Below are 21473 nucleotides of genomic sequence, written 5' to 3'. Positions count from 1 at the left end.
AACAACATGGATAAACCTCACAGACAAAATGTGGTAAAAGCATCTAAACATAAAAGAGCAGATACTAAATTATTTTGTTTGTCATCTACACTAACCTATAGTAAGAGAAATCATTACAGTGGTTGACCCTTGGGAGGAGGCTGACTGGCAGAAGACGTGAGGAAGCCGTCTGGGCTATCTTGATCTGGGTAGGGGGCACGATACACCTCGCTGTTTGCCTCCACTGGAGCTTACCTTGCTATTCTCAAGCTTGCTTTTTCTTACTTAGCAATATATTGTGACCATTCCCATGTCAATAAAAGTAGCTCTCTTTCATCAACTTTAAGTTGCTGTCACCTTTTTTTATTAAACATACTTTCAGGAATCTTGCCTCCTTAAGCAAGTTACAAATGCTACAAGGGCAGGGGCTCTATCTTGCAAATCACATGAAGAAAGAGAATTTGGAGCTGTGGAGAGAGACAGGCCTGGTTTTAAAACTGAATTTCACCACTTTGGGCTGTATAACCTTGGACAAATAATGTACCCATCCAGCCTCAGTTTCCTCATCTATAAAATGGGGATATAATGCCTACCTCATGAAGTTTATTAGAAAGTTTTACATAGACAATGAACGGAAGGAATGTGATACCTAATGGGTGCTCATCAAACGACAGCTGTCTTCTCTTCCAGGCTCATCAAGCCTCATCTCTTCCTTGCTCACAGAGCCCTCAGAAAAGCTATGATGATTCTCTTACCTCGTTCCTGGAACCAAGCAGCAGTCTAGAGACTAAGTGCAGGGCAGCATCAGCTCAGCGTGCTTCCTAATGCCAATCGCTCCTTCTCAAGGTCAGGAGACACTGTCTAGCTGATCACACCATTTAAGACCTGAGGATGAATTCCGAGAACGCATAGTAATGTGTATCCTGAATTGCTCTCCCCAGTCACAGACAGCAATCCCCTCAGAAGGCATAAAAGTGAGGAAGCGTGCTGAACTTCAAGGCTGGCAGGTGTGGTTTGACAGAGACCACCTAGGCTAGTCCCAGAATCAGGAGTATAAGAGAAATGTTTTAAATAATGAGGATTTGAAGAAGTAAATAGCACCCCTGCGTGGCCAACATTCCATATGGAAGCTGTTCTGTGCTTTGATTCAGCCTGGGATTTTTCCTAACTGCTGTATCATGTCCTGGCTTCACAAGGGTGGAGAGAGAACTAAGACACATTCAGGAAAATGAGTACAGTTGTTCCCATAATCTGTTCCTCACCAAGATCTGTGGCTCTGAGCTCACTGTGCCTCTAGGGCCTCCTAGCTTCATAACAGGCATTAATTCAACAACCTCTTGCCATAGGCATTGTACAGATCTTAACCTGAGCAAGCCCCACCTCACTCCTTTTTTTTTTTTTTTTTTTTTTTTGCGGTATGCGGGCCTCTCACTGTTGTGGCCTCTCCCGTTGCGGAGCACAGGCTCCGGACGCGCAGGCTCAGTGGCCATGGCTCACGGGCCTAGCCGCTCCGCGGCATGTGGGATCTTCCCAGACCGGGGCACGAACCCGTGTCCCCTGCATCGGCAGGCGGACTCTCAACCACTGCGCCACCAGGGAAGACCCTTTTTAAAAAAAAAAAAAAAAAAAAACATTTATTTATGGCTGCGCTGGGTCTTTGTTGCTGCGCGTGGGCTTTCTCTAGTTGCAGCGAGCGGGGGCTACTCTTCATTGCAGTGCGCGGGCTTCTCACTGCAGTGGCCTCTCTTGTTGTGGAGCACAGGCTCTAGGCATGCAGGCTTCAGTAGTCGTGGCACGCAGGCTCAGTAGTTGTGGCTCGTGGGCTCAGTAGTTGTGGCTTGAGGGCTCTAGAGCGCAGGCTCAGTAGTTGTGGCACACGGACTGAGTTGCTCCGCAGCATGTTGGATCTTTCTGGACCAGGGCTCGAACCTGTGTCCCCTGCAACGGCAGGCGGATTCTTAACCACTGCACCACCAGGGAAGTCCCCCACCCCACTCCTATATTCTGCTCTCTGATCTTTCAATGTGGGTGGGATTCATGAAACTGTATTTCTTGCCAGACTCCTGCCTTCCACTGTATATGGCTGTCGATCTTTTCGTAGGTTTCCTAAGCAATATGAGGACAGATGCCAGGACTAACTTATTCACAAATGTAATCTTGGCACCTATCACGATGCTTGGCACAAAGAATGAGCTTAATAAATGTCTGCCGAATAAATGAATGTTGACGTGCTTGAACTGTCCAATATATGCTGTAACTACTGATTGCAGAAATCATTTCACTCACTCACTTGATCCAAGATTTATTAAGTATCTCCTACGTGCCATGAACTACATAAGGTGCCAGGGTGACAAAGATGACTAGAACGGTATCCTCTGCCCACAAGGATCTCCAGGTGGGAGAGAGAAGGTGTGGAAGTGAATAATATGACCAGAGCTACCACAAAGGAATGAGCAGGCTGCTCTTGACACCTGCCTGAATAGGTGGGCTAAGGCTTCTGAGCCAGCTGACTGTTTGGGATGAGTAGCAGCTCTCTAAGTAGGCAACTCGGGAAGGGGAGGCGTTCTACTCAAAGGGAACGGGATGCTGTGCATGAGGCTGGGTCAGGGTCACTTTGCATTGGCCAAAACAAGTCTCATGGCCAAGCCTGACTTCAACAGAGTGTGAAGAATAACCCTCCCGGGAGGCGCACTGCGCAGACGCAGCTGGTCGGCTCCTTTCCCCCTGGCGCTTCTGCCCAGCTCTGGCGGACAAGTCTCGACCTCGTGCGCGCCCCTCCCCCCCGGGACCGCTCCCTCCCCCTTCTCGACGTAGTCGAAGATAAACAATAGTTGGCCGGTGAGCGCCGAGTGTGCATCCCGCTGCCGCATTCGGGCGGGCTGCGTGGGACCGGCGGGATCTCGGCCAGCCTGCCATGGCGGGGCTGTACTCCCTGGGAGTGAGCGTCTTCTCAGACCAGGGCGGGAGGAAGTACATGGAGGACATTACTCAGATCGTGGTGGAGCCCGAGCCCACGGCTGAAGAAGAACCCTCGCCGCGGCGGTCTCTCTCTCAGCCGTTGCCTCCGCAGCGGTCACCGCTGGCTTTTCCTGGCGGCGAAATCTCGGGGAAAGGCCCGGCGGTGGCAGCCCGAGAGGCTTGCGACGCGCCGCCGGACGCCGGGGCCTCGCCGGCTCCCGGCTGCTGCTGTCGCCGTCGTTCCTCAGTGGCCTTTTTCGCCGTGTGCGACGGGCACGGCGGGCGGGAGGCGGCACAGTTTGCCCGGGAGCACTTGTGGGGTTTCATCAAGAAGCAGAAGGGCTTCACCTCTTCCGAGCCGGCGAAGGTGTGCGCTGCCATCCGCAAAGGCTTCCTCGCCTGTCATCTCGCCATGTGGAAGAAACTGGCAGAATGGCCAAAGACTATGAAAGGTCTTCCCAGCACGTCAGGGACAACTGCCAGTGTGGTCATCATACGGGGCCTGAAGATGTATGTAGCTCATGTGGGTGACTCGGGGGTGGTTCTTGGAATTCAGGATGACCCAAACGATGATTTTGTCAGAGCTGTGGAGGTGACACAGGACCATAAGCCAGAACTTCCCAAGGAAAGAGAACGAATTGAAGGACTTGGTGGGAGCGTGATGAACAAGTCTGGGGTGAATCGTGTAGTTTGGAAACGACCTCGGCTCACTCACAGTGGACCTGTGAGAAGGAGCACAGTCATTGACCAGATTCCATTTCTGGCAGTAGCAAGAGCACTTGGTGATTTCTGGAGCTATGATTTCTTCAGTGGTGAGTTTGTGGTGTCACCTGAACCAGACACAAGTGTCCACACTCTTGATCCCCAGAAGCACAAGTATATTATCTTGGGGAGTGATGGTCTTTGGAATATGATTCGACCTCAAGATGCCATCTCAATGTGCCAGGACCAAGAGGAGATAAAATACCTGATGGGTGAGCATGGACAGTCTTGTGCCAAAATGCTTGTGAATCGAGCTCTAGGCCGCTGGAGGCAGCGTAGCCTTCGAGCGGATAACACTAGTGCCATAGTAATCTGCATCTCTCCAGGAGTGGGCACTCAGGGAGATTTCACCAATGAAGACGAGCTCTATCTGAACCTGACTGACAGCCCTTCCTATAATAGTCAAGAAACCTGCGTGATGACTCCTTCTCCATGTTCTACACCACCAGTCAAGTCACTGGAGGAGGACCCATGGCCAAGGCTGAACTCTAAGGACCACATACCTGCTCTTGTTCGTAGTAATGCCTTCTCAGAGAATTATTTAGAAGTCCCAGCTGAGATAGCTCGAGGGAATGTCCAGGCTGCAGTCATATCCTCAAAAGATCCAGAGCCACTTGAAGAAAATTGCACTAAAGCCCTGACTTTAAGGATACATGATTCTTTGAATAATAGCCTGTCAGTTGGCCTTGTGCCTACCAATTCAACAAACACCATCATGGACCAAAAAAACTTAAAGATGTCGATCCCACGTCAAATGAAAGCTCAAGAAGTTGAAAGAACCCCTCCAACAAACTTCAAAAGGACATTAGAAGAATCCAACTCTGGCCCTCTTGTGAAGAAGCATAGACGAAATGGTTTAAGTTGAAGCAGCGGTGCTCAGTCTGCAAGCCTCCCCACAAACTCACAGCGAAAGAACTCTGTTAAACTTACCATGTGATGCAGACTTAGGGGCCAGAAGAAAATTGGAAATCCTTTACTTCACCAGCACAGAAAAACTGTTTGTGTTTGCTGAAATATATCTGGAATTTTTTTTTTCCAAACTTCTAAGAGGGCTTTATGAATTTGGTGCCGAAGCTGAACTGTTTTTAAGGGGACAAAATAAAAATAGTATACAGTTTGACTTTTTGGAATTCAACAGTTTTATCCTGGCCCTGTACTTGCTTGTATTATAAATGTGAATTTTGTAGATGTTAGGGTATAAGTTGCTATAAAATGTGTGTAAATTTGTATCCTTCACACAAACTCAGTCTCTTATACTGATACACATTAAATGTAACAACAGGGCTAAAGGTTTAAAAAAAAATCAAAAGAATCTATTCGATTTTAGAAATACATTTAAACTTTTAAAAATGCTTATTAAGAAATTTGTATAAGTCACGTGTGATGAAAGCTACACAACTTTTTAAAGTAAATTATGAAGCAAACTGGAAAAGTGATGTATTTTCATAGTGACCTGTGTTCCACTTAATGTTTCTTAGAGACAACTAGTGTCTTTTAAAAATTATTCTTTATTTCTGATTTCATAATTCAGAACTAAATTTTTCATAGAAGCAGAAGTGTTGAGCCATGCAAAAGTAGCTGGGTTTTAGTCTCCTTGTCCTAATTAAAATACTATGCAGTATCTCTTATTTCTTTCAGTAGCATGTTTTCTAAACATTAATCATCAGATTTGCTCACCAAATCTTTGAAGTAGAAGGAGGTAGGTTTGCCTAAAAAGATGCCCTTCTCAATCATCCTGGACTTTCAGTGGCATTAGTGGGTCTTAAAAGTAGTTATATCCTCTCTAGTGTTTGCATAAAATATGTGAAGTTTTTCTTGCTATGTCAATAACAGATGGTGCTGCTAATTCCCAACATTTCTTAAATTGTTTTATATATCCTATGGTTTTCATTGATTATATGGACATGTTTGTTCATCTAATAAAATCAGTGAACTGTTAAAAAAAAAAAAAAAAAGAATAACCCTCCCACAGAGAGAATAAGTGACTCTTTGGTGAATGACAATATGAGCTCATTGCCCATGTGAGCGGTCCTCCCCACAGACAGTAAACTCCAGGACTGTTTGATACAAGTCAACTTTTCCATTCGAAGATTGACCAGAGGGCTTCCCTGGTGGCGCAGTGGTTGAGAGTCCGCCTGCCGATGCAGGGGACACGGGTTCGTGCCCCAGTCCGGGAAGATCCCACATGCCGCAGAGCGGCTGGGCCCGTGAACCATGGCCGCTGAGCCTGTGCGTCCAGAGCCTGTGCTCCGCAACGGGAGAGGCCACAACAGTGAGAGGCCCGTGTACCGCAAAAAAAATAAAGATCGACCAGAATTCAGGAATTGAGGGGAACCTACAGAGTGTCTCTCACATTTGATGAGGCCAACCCACCAGGTACTGGCTTTATCAGTTTCCTCTTTGACCGAGAAGCCCTGTGATCTGGCCATGTTGTGTGGACTTTCCTTCTTTGTCCCATTCTTCAGAATAGGATAGTCAGAGAGAAGACCTGTCCATCTTTGGCTTTGTTTAACAGACCTTCTATTACTACTGACCTATTGCAACAAATACTCACATTCTCATCTGGTCCCTCAACAGTCACTCAGTATGCCCTCCTAGCTCCTCCAAACTCAGGGACATTAATAAAACCTTGCTCAAATCTCCTCTACTTGCTGCCTAAGAAACAGACACTTTCTCAGAAAAGGCTTTGAGTCATCCGTCACGATCAATTCAGATCCATCTACACAAGTCTTTAAGAATGAAGAAGAGTCCTTAAGAATTGAGGCAAAAGGTAGTATTGTTATTTGTTCTCTTCTCTTTTGTATTCTTTTCAGGACAAGATTAGTCACAAGGATGGGGAGTTAGAGAGTTGGATGTCTGTGCTCAAATCATCATATTAAGTTAAACATTTCTGAGTGGTATTTTAAAATATAAAATTTCAATTGGTCGTACCATATCCCTATTGCCTACAAGTTGGTAGATGCAGTGAAATTTAGAAGGACGTAACCCACTTTCTAGCAATGTTAACAAATTTTGCTGTGTCAGTTCCCATTGTACTACAACACTCAATAAAGAAAAAATAAACTTCTAATTTTGTTATAATTACACAGGCTTTTCTGAGGTATCAATATGCCTGGAGCAAAAACTTTATTAAAGTCAAATCCAGCAACATGGTGCTCTCAGGACATTGTTTCAGGTATTATCTCAATAACCCTCCACCTTATAGCGTCCATTTGAGGGCTTCTCATCCATTCCAGTTGCTGGACTGGTGGTTGGTTCTCCTGGCATGGATGGCATGCAACGCAGATTCTATCACAGGGTGGCACAAGACTCAGGTGCCTAATTAGGTACCAGCATATTCTTGGCATTGGAAATATACTGAGGCATAGCCACTTCTCCTCACTAAACACTGTATTGCTTAAAATTAATTCAATTTTTAGCAAGTCCAAGCAGCTATCAGCTTCTTGTCATACATGCCTATCTCAACAGTTGGCTCTGCTACATAAACGATCAGATCTTCACATACACACTCGTTTAGGTAACATTGATTGCCAGCCAACATGGTTCTCTAGCCTTCTTCCCCATCGCCAGGCTCTGATAAATTCTAAAGTTGCTTTCCCCAACTTTTCTGTCTTTTGTTCCTATTATTTTCTGTAAGTGTCTGACTCCTCACCAGTAAGGCCTCTGAGTAAGATCTTCAGCTCTGAGTATGGAAGGGAAGAGAGACGCTGCGACTGGCCCTTCCAGGCTCCGTGTATGGAGCCTGGTCACGGGAGGTCTTTCAGCGGCAGGGCCAGGAGTAGTGAAGAGAGAGAAGCCTGGGATACCTACCTCAAGAACCTAGAGTGGGGCACAAAACAGCAATAGGGGTAGATGAAAAACGAAAGTGGTGCAACCATGGTCACACGTGGAGACATACTCACTGAATTTGAATTCAAACCTCTCAGTAAACCCCCACGTATTCATTTGTAAAATTCTGACAATAGGACTTCCCTGGTGGCGCAGTGGTTAAGAATCCGCCTGCCAATGCAGGGGACACGGCAAGATCCCACATGCTCCAGAGCAACTAAGCCTGTGCAACACGACTACTGAGTCTGAGCTCTAGAGCCCGTGAGCCACAACTACTGAGCCCTCGAGCCACAACTACTGAAGCCTGCGCACCTAGAGCCTGTCCTCCGCAGCAAGAGAAGCCACCGCAATGAGAAGCCCACGCACCGCAACGAGGAGTAGGCCCCACTCGCCGCAGCTAGAGAAAGCCCACGTGGAGGAACGAAGACCCAACACAGGCTAAATAAATAAATAAATAAATAAATAAACTTATTTATTTATTTATTGATGGGGAAAAAATTGTGACAATAATAACCCCTTGCTACAGAGAGCTATTATACCATTGAGATAAAGAATATAAACTCCACACAATAATACTTGGCTCATGTTAGGTGCTCAAGAAGATGTGGTGTACATATATATGAAATATGATGCAGCCATTAAAAAAATGAAATAATGCCATCTGCAACAAAATGGATGGATGTAGAGGTGATCAAACTAAGTGAACACAGTCAGACAAAGACAAATATCATAGGATAACACTTATAGGTGGAATGTAAAAATTGATACAAATGACAACTTGACAAAACAGAAACAGACTGGCAGACTTCAAAAAGACATTTATGTTTACCAAAGGGGAAAGGTGGGCAGGGGGGATAAATTAGGAGGTTGGCATTAACGTACACACACGCACACACACACACACATATATATAAAATAGATCATCAACAGGGACCTACTATACAGAACAGGGAGCTCTACTCAGCACTCTGTAATAACCTAAATGGGGAAAGAATTTGAAAAACAATAGACATATGGATATCTATAACCGAATCAAGTTGCTGTGCACCTAAAACAAAAACAATATTGTACATCAACTCTACTGCAATTTAAAGTAAAAGTTAAATGAAAAACAACACAAAAAAAAAATAAGGAAAGAAATGCCTACTCTGTTACCCTCAGGCCTAGTGACCTGGGCTGGTGTCACATCCCTGGAGCCTGAGCAGCCTTGGGTCCCATGGCTGGAGTACGCTGGTGCTGAGGGAGCCAGCGGGGAGGACGTGCCAACAAATGAGCCCTGCCCGGACTCAGAGTGCCCCGTCCCCTCTAGGTGGGACTACGATCACCAGATCCAGGCAGGCCCTCCTACACCTAAGCCAAGCCTACTGCACCCAAAAGATGGTGGACCCTCTGGGCTCAAAGAGCGTTAACAAGGGACCTGGTCACCAGGTCCCCTAGTGGTAAGGTCCCCACCTCCAGCCTCCTTCCTTAGAGTAGCCCCATGTACGGACGACAGCACCCTCAGCAGAGTGGTTATGCAGGGATTGGCATCTGCCAGGGTAAGGGGGAAAAAGGAATGAGGCACAAGCCCTTGAGTCTTTGTGCTGGCACTCTTTTACAAGCCAGGAACACAACTTTCCCTAAGGCTCTGGTTGCCTGAGTCACCACACTGGAGCATGAAGAAATCCTGCCGCCTTGTGGCCGCTTCCTGTAACAACAGCTATAAACCCGCTGCTGCTGGGCACTTAATGTTCACAAGGCCTGAGGGGCGTTAAGTGATACCTGCCCTCAAGTAACGTGCTGGGTAGGTCATCGAAGAAGAATTCGAAAATGGGAAGACTTTCCAGAAGCCCATTTCAAGAGATAACTTTTACTCACACTGTTTAAGGAAAAAAAATAATAAAAGCACATGAAAAGATGCTCAACGTGGCTAATTATCAGAGAAATGCAAATGAAAATGACAACGAGCTATCACATCGCACCAGTCAGAATGGCCATCATCAAAATGTCTACAAACAATAAATGTTGGAGAGGGTGTGGAAAAAAGGGAACCCTCCTCGCTGTTGGTGAGAATGGAAACTGGTTAAGAGCCACTGTGAAGAACAGTATGGAGGTTCCTTAAAAAACTAAAACTAGAGCTACCAAATGATCCGGCAACCCCACTCCTGGGAGTATATCCACAGAAAATCCTATTTCAAAAAGACACATGGGGCTTCCCTGGTGGCGCAGTGGTTGAGAGTCCGCCTGCCGATGCAGGGGACACGGGTTTGTGCCCCGGTCTGGGAAGATCCCACATGCCGCAGAGTGGCTGGGCCCGTGAGCCATGGCCGCTGAGCCTGCGTGTCCGGAGCCTGTGCTCCGCAACGGGAGAGGCCACAACAGTGAGAGGCCCGCGTACCGCAAAAAAATTAAAAAAATAAAAAATAACAATATGCTTCCTTCTATCCCATAATATAGTAGGATATTTTTACTCTCCTGTCAAAGATAAACTTTACTTTGACCTGTAGCTGTGCTCTTATCAAGTGTATGTTTCATTGATTCCTAGCATCAGTCCAGTGTGATAACATCAAGCTAAATATCCTCTCAACAAAGGCATTTGACCATGGGAAACTTAGGATTCTACTTACTAGGTTTATCTTATGAACCTGCAACAGCAGGCTTATAAACTTATAGGAATTAGTTTCCAGCTCTCCAAAAATGTCCATCTACTTTGTATCTACAGGTTTGTTTTGGTAGAGCAGCTGTTTGTCAGTCAGTTACTTTGCATCTGTAAATTCATCAGATGGGCTATCTATGTCTGAAATGTCCATCATTTTTAAACACTCTGAAGCATGTTGGATGTCATCATAAGTTAAACCTCTCTTTCTCAGGGAAAATAGTTTAAAGCACAGAGATAATCTGAAGTTGTAAAATTAAATTCTAAATCAGTTACAGTTTTAATAAATAAATTGGGATTAATGGATACACACTACTATATATAAAATAGATAACCATCTAGAAGGACCTACTGTATAGCACAGGGAGCTATGTTCAATATCTTGTAATAACCTATAATGGAAGAGAATCTGAAAAAGAATACAAGTATATATATATCTATATATCTATCTATATATATGTATACGAACCACTTTGATGTACACCTGAAACATTGTAAATCAACTATACTTCAATTAAAAAAAATTTTTTTTTTAAATTAATGGAGAAAGTCCTGTTTAAACTGGCTGCCCTTTTCTGGTGACACTTTTTTGGAGTTCTAAAGCAGTCTTACTTCCAAATATCAAGTCATTTTTTGCTTGTATGAGTTTTTGTTGCAACCTATCCATAACATCTAATGACTCAGGTGTACTCAGTTCATCCTTTTTCAGACTTTGTGGCCTCTTCAAAGATCATCAAACAGCTTTGGAGAAAGAGCATATAAATTGTTTTGCTATAATACTTTTCTCCACTCTCATTAATATATTTCCAAATTAAAGAAGGACATTGTTACAAACTGAATGTGCCCCCAACCCCAAAATTCATATGTTGAAGCCCTAACCCCCCAGTGTGGCTGTATTTGGAGATGGAGCCTCTAAGGAAGTAATTAAGATTAAATGAGGTCATAGGTGGGGCCCTGGTCCATTAGGATTAGTGTCTTTATAAGAAAAGACTCCAGAGAGCTTGGTTTCTCTTTCTCTCCACATGCTCACAAAGAAGAGGACAGTTGAGCAGCCGTCTGCAACCCATGGAGAGAGGCCTCACCAGTCACCAACCCTGCTGGCACCTTGATCTTGGACTTCCAGTGTCCAGAACTTTTCTCCACAGTGTGCAGTATGCTCTGTTTGGTTATTCACTGCCCTAATCCAGATGTACACGTCCTTCAATCTGTCATTAAAGTAAGTCATTTAGCAATGGAATAGAATAGAGAGCCCAGAAATAAACCCACACACCTACGGTCAACTAATCTTCGATACAGGAGGCAAGAATATAAAAGGGGAAAAAGTCTCTTCAGCAAGTGGTGCTGGGAAAGTTGGACAGCTGCATGTAAATCAATGACATTAGAACACACCCTCACACCATGCACAAAAATAAACTCAAATTGGCTTAAAGACTTAAACATAAGACACAACACCATGAAACTCCTAGAAGAGAGTATAGGCAAAACATTCTCTGACATAAATCGTACCAATGTTTCCTTAGGTCAGTCTTCCAAGGCAATAGAAATAAAAACAAACATAACAAAAATGGGACCTGGGCTTCCCTGCTGGTGCAGTGGTTGAGGGTCCGCCTGCCGATGCAGGGGACACGGGTTCGTGTCCGGTCCGGGAAGATCCCACATGCCGCGGAGCGGCTGGGCCCGTGAGCCATGGCTGCTGAGCCTGCGCGTCCGGAGCCTGTGCTCCACAACGGGAGAGGGCAGAACAGTGAGAAGCCCGCGTACCACACACACACAAAAAAAGGACCTAATCAAACTTACAAGCTTTTGCACAACAAAGGAAACCAATGAAATGACAACATATGGAATAGGAGAAAATATTTGCAAATGATGCAACTGACAAGAGCTTAACCTCTAAAATATACAAACAGCTCATACAACTCAAAAAAAAAAAAAACCCAAAAAAACCCAACCCAACCGAAAAATGGGCAGAAGGGGCAGAAGACATTAATCGACATTTCTCCAGAGAAGACATACAGATGGCCAGTGCACACAGGAAAAGAGGCTCCACGTCACTCATTATTACAAAGTCTACAAATAACAAATGCTGGAAAGGGCGTGGAGAAAAGGGAACCCTCCTACACTGTTGGTCGGAATGTGAGTTGGTGCAGCCACTATGAAAAACAGTATGGAGGTTCCTCGGAAAACTCAAAATGGAATTACCATATGATCCAGCAATCCCACTCCTGGGCATGTACCTGGATAAAACTCTAATTCAAAAAGATACATGCATCCCTATGTTCATAGCAGCACTATTCACAATAGCCAAGACATGGAAACAACCTAAATGTCCATCAACAGATGAATGGATAAAGAAGATGTGGTACATATATACAATGGAATACTACTCAGCCATAAAAAAGAAAGAATGCCATTTGCAGCAACATGGATACAACTAGTTATTATCATACTAAGAAAGAGAAAGACAAATACCATACGATATCACTTATATGTGGAATCTAAAATATGCCACAAATGAACCTATCTACAAAATAGAAATAGACTCACAGACATAGAGAACAGACTTGTGGTTGCCAAGGGGGAAGAGGAGAGGGAGAGGGATGGACTGGGAGTTAGTAGATGCAAACTATTACATCTAGAATGGACAAACAACAAGGTCCTCTTGTATAGCATAGGGAACTATATCCAATCTACTGGGATAAACCATAATGGGAAAGAATATAAAAAAGAGAATGTATGTATGTGTATAACTGAGTCACTTTGCTGAACAGCAGAGACTGGCACAACATCGTAAATCAACTATATTTCAATAAAAAAATAAGTCATTTAGCCTTCTTTTCAGTGATGTCTGTGTCATACTGGCACTGGTAGGATAATCATTCTTCTTTTCATTATCTGAACTCTTAGAAAACATGGTCATGATATTCAGTGTCAAAAATTAAACTAGTTGGGCTTCCCTGGTGGTGCAGTGGTTGAGAGTCCGCCTGCCGATGCAGGGGACACTAGTTCATGCCCCGGTCTGGGAAGATCCCACATGCCGCGGAGCGGCTGGGCCCGTGAGCCTTGGCCACTGAGCCTGCACGTCCGGAGCCTGTGCTCCGCAACGGGAGAGGCCACAACAGTGAGAGTCCCACGTACCGCAAAAAAAAAAAAAAAAAAAAAAAAATTAAACTAGCACTATCTCAATACAAAGTCCAATAGTTAATCCACAAGCAAAATGAAAAATAGACTGTTAGTGCTCATGATTACAACACACTTAAGGTGGACATTTAAGTCACATCATTTGGAGTGACGTTACAATGAATGCTCCAGTTTTGTGAACCATAAATCATGGTTGCCTGCATCAATGGTAAGGGAAAAAAATAAGCAACAGCAACTACAGAAGGCAGATAATCTATGCCATATCCATCTGACACTAAAAACCGTATTGCTTTCAGCCCCTATTTTTCAGGTAGCCTTGTGGGGTTCTATATTCTCCCCCAGACTTCTGCATCCATCACCAAAAACTGGGACTTTTTGTGTCCTGAGGAGGGGTTTCCTGGGATGCTAAGCTTTCAGTGCTAAAACTGGGACAGTAGTGAGCAACCCAGGGGGTTAGTCACCCTTGCCTAAAGGAAGCTCGGAGTCTATATCAGTTATATCAACTTCCAGAATGGATGGATTCAATGAGTAATTAGCTACACCTACTGAGCATCCACAATGATCAGGTATATAGTGCAAGGTTTCTTCAGGCGTATTTAATTTTTTAAAAAATATATATAATAGCCCCACAAGTAGATGTTATAGTCTCCATTTTATAGATGGAAAAAGTAAGCCTCAAAATCTAGGCTCCACCACTCAAGGAATTGGGGAAAAGTGTAAAATGGATTTTTGTCCTTGCCTTGGCTAGAGAGGAACCATATCTGAGTAAACTAAGGGTCAGACACACTGTCAAAGAGGAGAAAATTCAATAACTCTAAGGGAAAGACAACAAATTATAGAGGGGTGAGTTAGGGCCTGCCAGTCTCACTGCCCTTTGCGCCCTCCAGGTGGCTCCTTTTGTTTCTGGAACATTAGGACCTTGTTTTATTAAGAGGTGCATCCCTTATGCAGTAATTCTTAAACTTTGTCTCTAATGGCAGGTCAGAGAAAATTTAGACTCAAGGCACATGACCAGGGATGAGGCTGTAAACCACCTTATGGTCAGCATGTACTTTAACGTTAAAATAATTAAATCATTATTAAAATGTTTAAATACACTTTGACTTTGTATTTCAAAATCCTTGTCTGAAATTACTGCTCCAGAAAGCAGTAACTATGGGAAAGCTAATTAACATTTATATTCCTTATAAAAGCAAATATGAAATGATGCCTTCCCTCTCTATTCCACAGTCTCTGAGAATTGAGAAGAAATAATTTACATAAGACATATTCTTTAAGCTTATTACTATTTGGGGAGTCAAGGCTCCATGCTTCTGTCACGACTGTATTTTTTTTTTTCTGAAATTCTACCACTAGTTCTCACCTGTAAAACAGTCACAGCTCAGCCAAGCAGGACATGCCACATTTAAAGGCTAGTTCCCTGGTCCAGACCAAAGAGTTAAGATAATCAGTATCTCATTTTCAAACTTATTTATCTTGTGTTCCAAGTGTAGGCAACAAGGTAAGTATTGGCTATTTCACATTTATTATCTTAACACCACAGATCTGAGCAACACTGTAATAAAGAGTATAACTTCATGACTGATATTTGATCACTAACAGCTTTCAAGCCTCTTTTCCCCCTCTTCTCCTATTGCCCCACACCTGGACAGGCTTGTAAGAAACCCTGTGGGCTCCCTCTCCTGGTGCCAGTGGAAGTTCAAACCATGCCAGCCCCTGCAGGCACAGTTAGAACCCTCACCCCAACGCTACTACCTACACAAAAAGAATATCCAAATGGCCCATAAGGATATGAAAAAGATACTCAACATCATTAGTCATTAGGGAAAATAATTAAAACCATAACATGTTACATCTATACTAACACCAGAATGGCATATTAAAAAGACTACCCAGGGGCTTCCCTGGTGGTCCAGTGGTTGAGAGTCCGCCTGCCGATGCAGAGGGCATGGGTTCAATCCATGTTCGGGGAACTAGAAAAGACTATGAAGGAGGAGGTTGCAGAGTATCTAAGACTCTCATACACTGCTGAAAGCAGGATACTTCATTACAACTATTTTGTAAAACTTTTGGCAGTATCTGTCTAAGCCAAGAATATGCCTAACCTGTATGATGTAGCAATTCCACTCATATAATAATTAATTAATATAAAATTATATAAATGTATCTATCTACCTATAGATATTCAAGAGATATACATGAATAGGTCAGTCAAAAGGCATGTAAAAGAACGTTCATAGTATTTACAAAAGCCCCAAATCTGAAGCCACCCAAATATCCATCAACCAGTGGTATATTCAGTCAATGGAATAGTACTCAGCAATTTTAAAAAGCCTTTGCTATACATAACAACATGGATAAACCTCACAGACAAAATGTGGTAAAAGCATCTAAACATAAAAGAGCAGATACTAAATTATTTTGTTTGTCATCTACACTAACCTATAGTAAGAGAAATCATTACAGTGGTTGACCCTTGGGAGGAGGCTGACTGGCAGAAGACGTGAGGAAGCCGTCTGGGCTATCTTGATCTGGGTAGGGGGCACGATACACCTCGCTGTTTGCCTCCACTGGAGCTTACCTTGCTATTCTCAAGCTTGCTTTTTCTTACTTAGCAATATATTGTGACCATTCCCATGTCAATAAAAGTAGCTCTCTTTCATCAACTTTAAGTTGCTGTCACCTTTTTTTATTAAACATACTTTCAGGAATCTTGCCTCCTTAAGCAAGTTACAAATGCTACAAGGGCAGGGGCTCTATCTTGCAAATCACATGAAGAAAGAGAATTTGGAGCTGTGGAGAGAGACAGGCCTGGTTTTAAAACTGAATTTCACCACTTTGGGCTGTATAACCTTGGACAAATAATGTACCCATCCAGCCTCAGTTTCCTCATCTATAAAATGGGGATATAATGCCTACCTCATGAAGTTTATTAGAAAGTTTTACATAGACAATGAACGGAAGGAATGTGATACCTAATGGGTGCTCATCAAACGACAGCTGTCTTCTCTTCCAGGCTCATCAAGCCTCATCTCTTCCTTGCTCACAGAGCCCTCAGAAAAGCTATGATGATTCTCTTACCTCGTTCCTGGAACCAAGCAGCAGTCTAGAGACTAAGTGCAGGGCAGCATCAGCTCAGCGTGCTTCCTAATGCCAATCGCTCCTTCTCAAGGTCAGGAGACACTGTCTAGCTGATCACACCATTTAAGACCTGAGGATGAATTCCGAGAACGCATAGTAATGTGTATCCTGAATTGCTCTCCCCAGTCACAGACAGCAATCCCCTCAGAAGGCATAAAAGTGAGGAAGCGTGCTGAACTTCAAGGCTGGCAGGTGTGGTTTGACAGAGACCACCTAGGCTAGTCCCAGAATCAGGAGTATAAGAGAAATGTTTTAAATAATGAGGATTTGAAGAAGTAAATAGCACCCCTGCGTGGCCAACATTCCATATGGAAGCTGTTCTGTGCTTTGATTCAGCCTGGGATTTTTCCTAACTGCTGTATCATGTCCTGGCTTCACAAGGGTGGAGAGAGAACTAAGACACATTCAGGAAAATGAGTACAGTTGTTCCCATAATCTGTTCCTCACCAAGATCTGTGGCTCTGAGCTCACTGTGCCTCTAGGGCCTCCTAGCTTCATAACAGGCATTAATTCAACAACCTCTTGCCATAGGCATTGTACAGATCTTAACCTGAGCAAGCCCCACCTCACTCCTTTTTTTTTTTTTTTTTTTTTTTTGCGGTATGCGGGCCTCTCACTGTTGTGGCCTCTCCCGTTGCGGAGCACAGGCTCCGGACGCGCAGGCTCAGTGGCCATGGCTCACGGGCCTAGCCGCTCCGCGGCATGTGGGATCTTCCCAGACCGGGGCACGAACCCGTGTCCCCTGCATCGGCAGGCGGACTCTCAACCACTGCGCCACCAGGGAAGACCCTTTTTAAAAAAAAAAAAAAAAAAAACATTTATTTATGGCTGCGCTGGGTCTTTGTTGCTGCGCGTGGGCTTTCTCTAGTTGCAGCGAGCGGGGGCTACTCTTCATTGCAGTGCGCGGGCTTCTCACTGCAGTGGCCTCTCTTGTTGTGGAGCACAGGCTCTAGGCATGCAGGCTTCAGTAGTCGTGGCACGCAGGCTCAGTAGTTGTGGCTCGTGGGCTCAGTAGTTGTGGCTTGAGGGCTCTAGAGCGCAGGCTCAGTAGTTGTGGCACACGGACTGAGTTGCTCCGCAGCATGTTGGATCTTTCTGGACCAGGGCTCGAACCTGTGTCCCCTGCAACGGCAGGCGGATTCTTAACCACTGCACCACCAGGGAAGTCCCCCACCCCACTCCTATATTCTGCTCTCTGATCTTTCAATGTGGGTGGGATTCATGAAACTGTATTTCTTGCCAGACTCCTGCCTTCCACTGTATATGGCTGTCGATCTTTTCGTAGGTTTCCTAAGCAATATGAGGACAGATGCCAGGACTAACTTATTCACAAATGTAATCTTGGCACCTATCACGATGCTTGGCACAAAGAATGAGCTTAATAAATGTCTGCCGAATAAATGAATGTTGACGTGCTTGAACTGTCCAATATATGCTGTAACTACTGATTGCAGAAATCATTTCACTCACTCACTTGATCCAAGATTTATTAAGTATCTCCTACGTGCCATGAACTACATAAGGTGCCAGGGTGACAAAGATGACTAGAACGGTATCCTCTGCCCACAAGGATCTCCAGGTGGGAGAGAGAAGGTGTGGAAGTGAATAATATGACCAGAGCTACCACAAAGGAATGAGCAGGCTGCTCTTGACACCTGCCTGAATAGGTGGGCTAAGGCTTCTGAGCCAGCTGACTGTTTGGGATGAGTAGCAGCTCTCTAAGTAGGCAACTCGGGAAGGGGAGGCGTTCTACTCAAAGGGAACGGGATGCTGTGCATGAGGCTGGGTCAGGGTCACTTTGCATTGGCCAAAACAAGTCTCATGGCCAAGCCTGACTTCAACAGAGTGTGAAGAATAACCCTCCCGGGAGGCGCACTGCGCAGACGCAGCTGGTCGGCTCCTTTCCCCCTGGCGCTTCTGCCCAGCTCTGGCGGACAAGTCTCGACCTCGTGCGCGCCCCTCCCCCCCGGGACCGCTCCCTCCCCCTTCTCGACGTAGTCGAAGATAAACAATAGTTGGCCGGTGAGCGCCGAGTGTGCATCCCGCTGCCGCATTCGGGCGGGCTGCGTGGGACCGGCGGGATCTCGGCCAGCCTGCCATGGCGGGGCTGTACTCCCTGGGAGTGAGCGTCTTCTCAGACCAGGGCGGGAGGAAGTACATGGAGGACATTACTCAGATCGTGGTGGAGCCCGAGCCCACGGCTGAAGAAGAACCCTCGCCGCGGCGGTCTCTCTCTCAGCCGTTGCCTCCGCAGCGGTCACCGCTGGCTTTTCCTGGCGGCGAAATCTCGGGGAAAGGCCCGGCGGTGGCAGCCCGAGAGGCTTGCGACGCGCCGCCGGACGCCGGGGCCTCGCCGGCTCCCGGCTGCTGCTGTCGCCGTCGTTCCTCAGTGGCCTTTTTCGCCGTGTGCGACGGGCACGGCGGGCGGGAGGCGGCACAGTTTGCCCGGGAGCACTTGTGGGGTTTCATCAAGAAGCAGAAGGGCTTCACCTCTTCCGAGCCGGCGAAGGTGTGCGCTGCCATCCGCAAAGGCTTCCTCGCCTGTCATCTCGCCATGTGGAAGAAACTGGCAGAATGGCCAAAGACTATGAAAGGTCTTCCCAGCACGTCAGGGACAACTGCCAGTGTGGTCATCATACGGGGCCTGAAGATGTATGTAGCTCATGTGGGTGACTCGGGGGTGGTTCTTGGAATTCAGGATGACCCAAACGATGATTTTGTCAGAGCTGTGGAGGTGACACAGGACCATAAGCCAGAACTTCCCAAGGAAAGAGAACGAATTGAAGGACTTGGTGGGAGCGTGATGAACAAGTCTGGGGTGAATCGTGTAGTTTGGAAACGACCTCGGCTCACTCACAGTGGACCTGTGAGAAGGAGCACAGTCATTGACCAGATTCCATTTCTGGCAGTAGCAAGAGCACTTGGTGATTTCTGGAGCTATGATTTCTTCAGTGGTGAGTTTGTGGTGTCACCTGAACCAGACACAAGTGTCCACACTCTTGATCCCCAGAAGCACAAGTATATTATCTTGGGGAGTGATGGTCTTTGGAATATGATTCGACCTCAAGATGCCATCTCAATGTGCCAGGACCAAGAGGAGATAAAATACCTGATGGGTGAGCATGGACAGTCTTGTGCCAAAATGCTTGTGAATCGAGCTCTAGGCCGCTGGAGGCAGCGTAGCCTTCGAGCGGATAACACTAGTGCCATAGTAATCTGCATCTCTCCAGGAGTGGGCACTCAGGGAGATTTCACCAATGAAGACGAGCTCTATCTGAACCTGACTGACAGCCCTTCCTATAATAGTCAAGAAACCTGCGTGATGACTCCTTCTCCATGTTCTACACCACCAGTCAAGTCACTGGAGGAGGACCCATGGCCAAGGCTGAACTCTAAGGACCACATACCTGCTCTTGTTCGTAGTAATGCCTTCTCAGAGAATTATTTAGAAGTCCCAGCTGAGATAGCTCGAGGGAATGTCCAGGCTGCAGTCATATCCTCAAAAGATCCAGAGCCACTTGAAGAAAATTGCACTAAAGCCCTGACTTTAAGGATACATGATTCTTTGAATAATAGCCTGTCAGTTGGCCTTGTGCCTACCAATTCAACAAACACCATCATGGACCAAAAAAACTTAAAGATGTCGATCCCACGTCAAATGAAAGCTCAAGAAGTTGAAAGAACCCCTCCAACAAACTTCAAAAGGACATTAGAAGAATCCAACTCTGGCCCTCTTGTGAAGAAGCATAGACGAAATGGTTTAAGTTGAAGCAGCGGTGCTCAGCCTGCAAGCCTCCCCACAAACTCACAGCGAAAGAACTCTGTTAAACTTACCATGTGACGCAGACTTAGGGGCCAGAAGAAAATTGGAAATCCTTTACTTCACCAGCACAGAAAAACTGTTTGTGTTTGCTGAAATATATCTGGAATTTTTTTTCCAAACTTCTAAGAGGGCTTTATGAATTTGGTGCCGAAGCTGAACTGTTTTTAAGGGGACAAAATAAAAATAGTATACAGTTTGACTTTTTGGAATTCAACAGTTTTATCCTGGCCTTGTACTTGCTTGTATTATAAATGTGAATTTTGTAGATGTTAGGGTATAAGTTGCTATAAAATGTGTGTAAATTTGTATCCTTCACACAAACTCAGTCTCTTACACTGATACACATTAAATGTAACAACAGGGCTAAAGGTTTAAAAAAAAATCAAAAGAACCTATTCGATTTTAGAAATACATTTAAACTTTTAAAAATGCTTATTAAGAAATTTGTATAAGTCACGTGTGATGAAAGCTACACAACTTTTTAAAGTAAATTATGAAGCAAACTGGAAAAGTGATGTATTTTCATAGTGACCTGTGTTCCACTTAATGTTTCTTAGAGACAACTAGTGTCTTTTAAAAATTATTCTTTATTTCTGATTTCATAATTCAGAACTAAATTTTTCATAGAAGCAGAAGTGTTGAGCCATGCAAAAGTAGCTGGGTTTTAGTCTCCTTGTCCTAATTAAAATACTATGCAGTATCTCTTATTTCTTTCAGTAGCATTTTTTCTAAACATTAATCATCAGATTTGCTCACCAAATCTTTGAAGTAGAAGGAGGTAGGTTTGCCTAAAAAGATGCCCTTCTCAATCATCCTGGACTTTCAGTGGCATTAGTGGGTCTTAAAAGTAGTTATATCCTCTTCTAGTGTTTGCATAAAATATGTGAAGTTTTTCTTGCTATGTCAATAACAGATGGTGCTGCTAATTCCCAACATTTCTTAAATTATTTTATATATCCTATGGTTTTCATTGATTATATGGACATGTTTGTTCATCTAATAAAATCAGTGAACTGTTAAAAAAAAAAAAAAGAATAACCCTCCCACAGAGAGAATAAGTGACTCTTTGGTGAATGACAATATGAGCTCATTGCCCATGTGAGCGGTCCTCCCCACAGACAGTAAACTCCAGGACTGTTTGATACAAGTCAACTTTTCCATTCGAAGATTGACCAGAGGGCTTCCCTGGTGGCACAGTGGTTGAGAGTC

The 21473-nt window shown here is 44.8% G+C and overlaps 1 long non-coding RNA gene and 2 pseudogenes across 4 annotated transcripts in view; 2 read left to right on the top strand and 1 right to left on the bottom strand.

The window, feature by feature from the left end:
- The first annotated feature begins 2893 nt into the window (after positions 1–2893).
- Positions 2894–4711, top strand: LOC307059296 (protein phosphatase 1D-like; annotated as a pseudogene). Its single transcript has one exon. The product of its transcript is annotated as a protein phosphatase 1D-like (transcript).
- Positions 4708–21473, bottom strand: part of LOC307059298 — a 42746-nt gene continuing 25980 nt past the window's right edge. The window contains exon 6 of one of the 2 annotated variants that reach the window (XR_013811117.1): positions 4708–4778. This is a non-coding gene — a long non-coding RNA (uncharacterized lncRNA). Of the gene's footprint in view, positions 4779–20392; positions 20423–21473 lie in introns of those variants that run through there. The other variant, XR_013811118.1, reaches the window with a different exon arrangement.
- Positions 18540–20357, top strand: LOC307059790 (protein phosphatase 1D-like; annotated as a pseudogene). Its single transcript has one exon. The product of its transcript is annotated as a protein phosphatase 1D-like (transcript).

Source organism: Hyperoodon ampullatus, assembly GCF_949752795.1.
Source record: "Hyperoodon ampullatus genome assembly, chromosome: 10".
NCBI lineage: Eukaryota > Metazoa > Chordata > Mammalia > Artiodactyla > Ziphiidae > Hyperoodon > Hyperoodon ampullatus.
The sequence above is the reverse complement of the archived record's forward strand: the minus strand, read 5'-3'. Positions and strand labels throughout refer to the sequence as shown.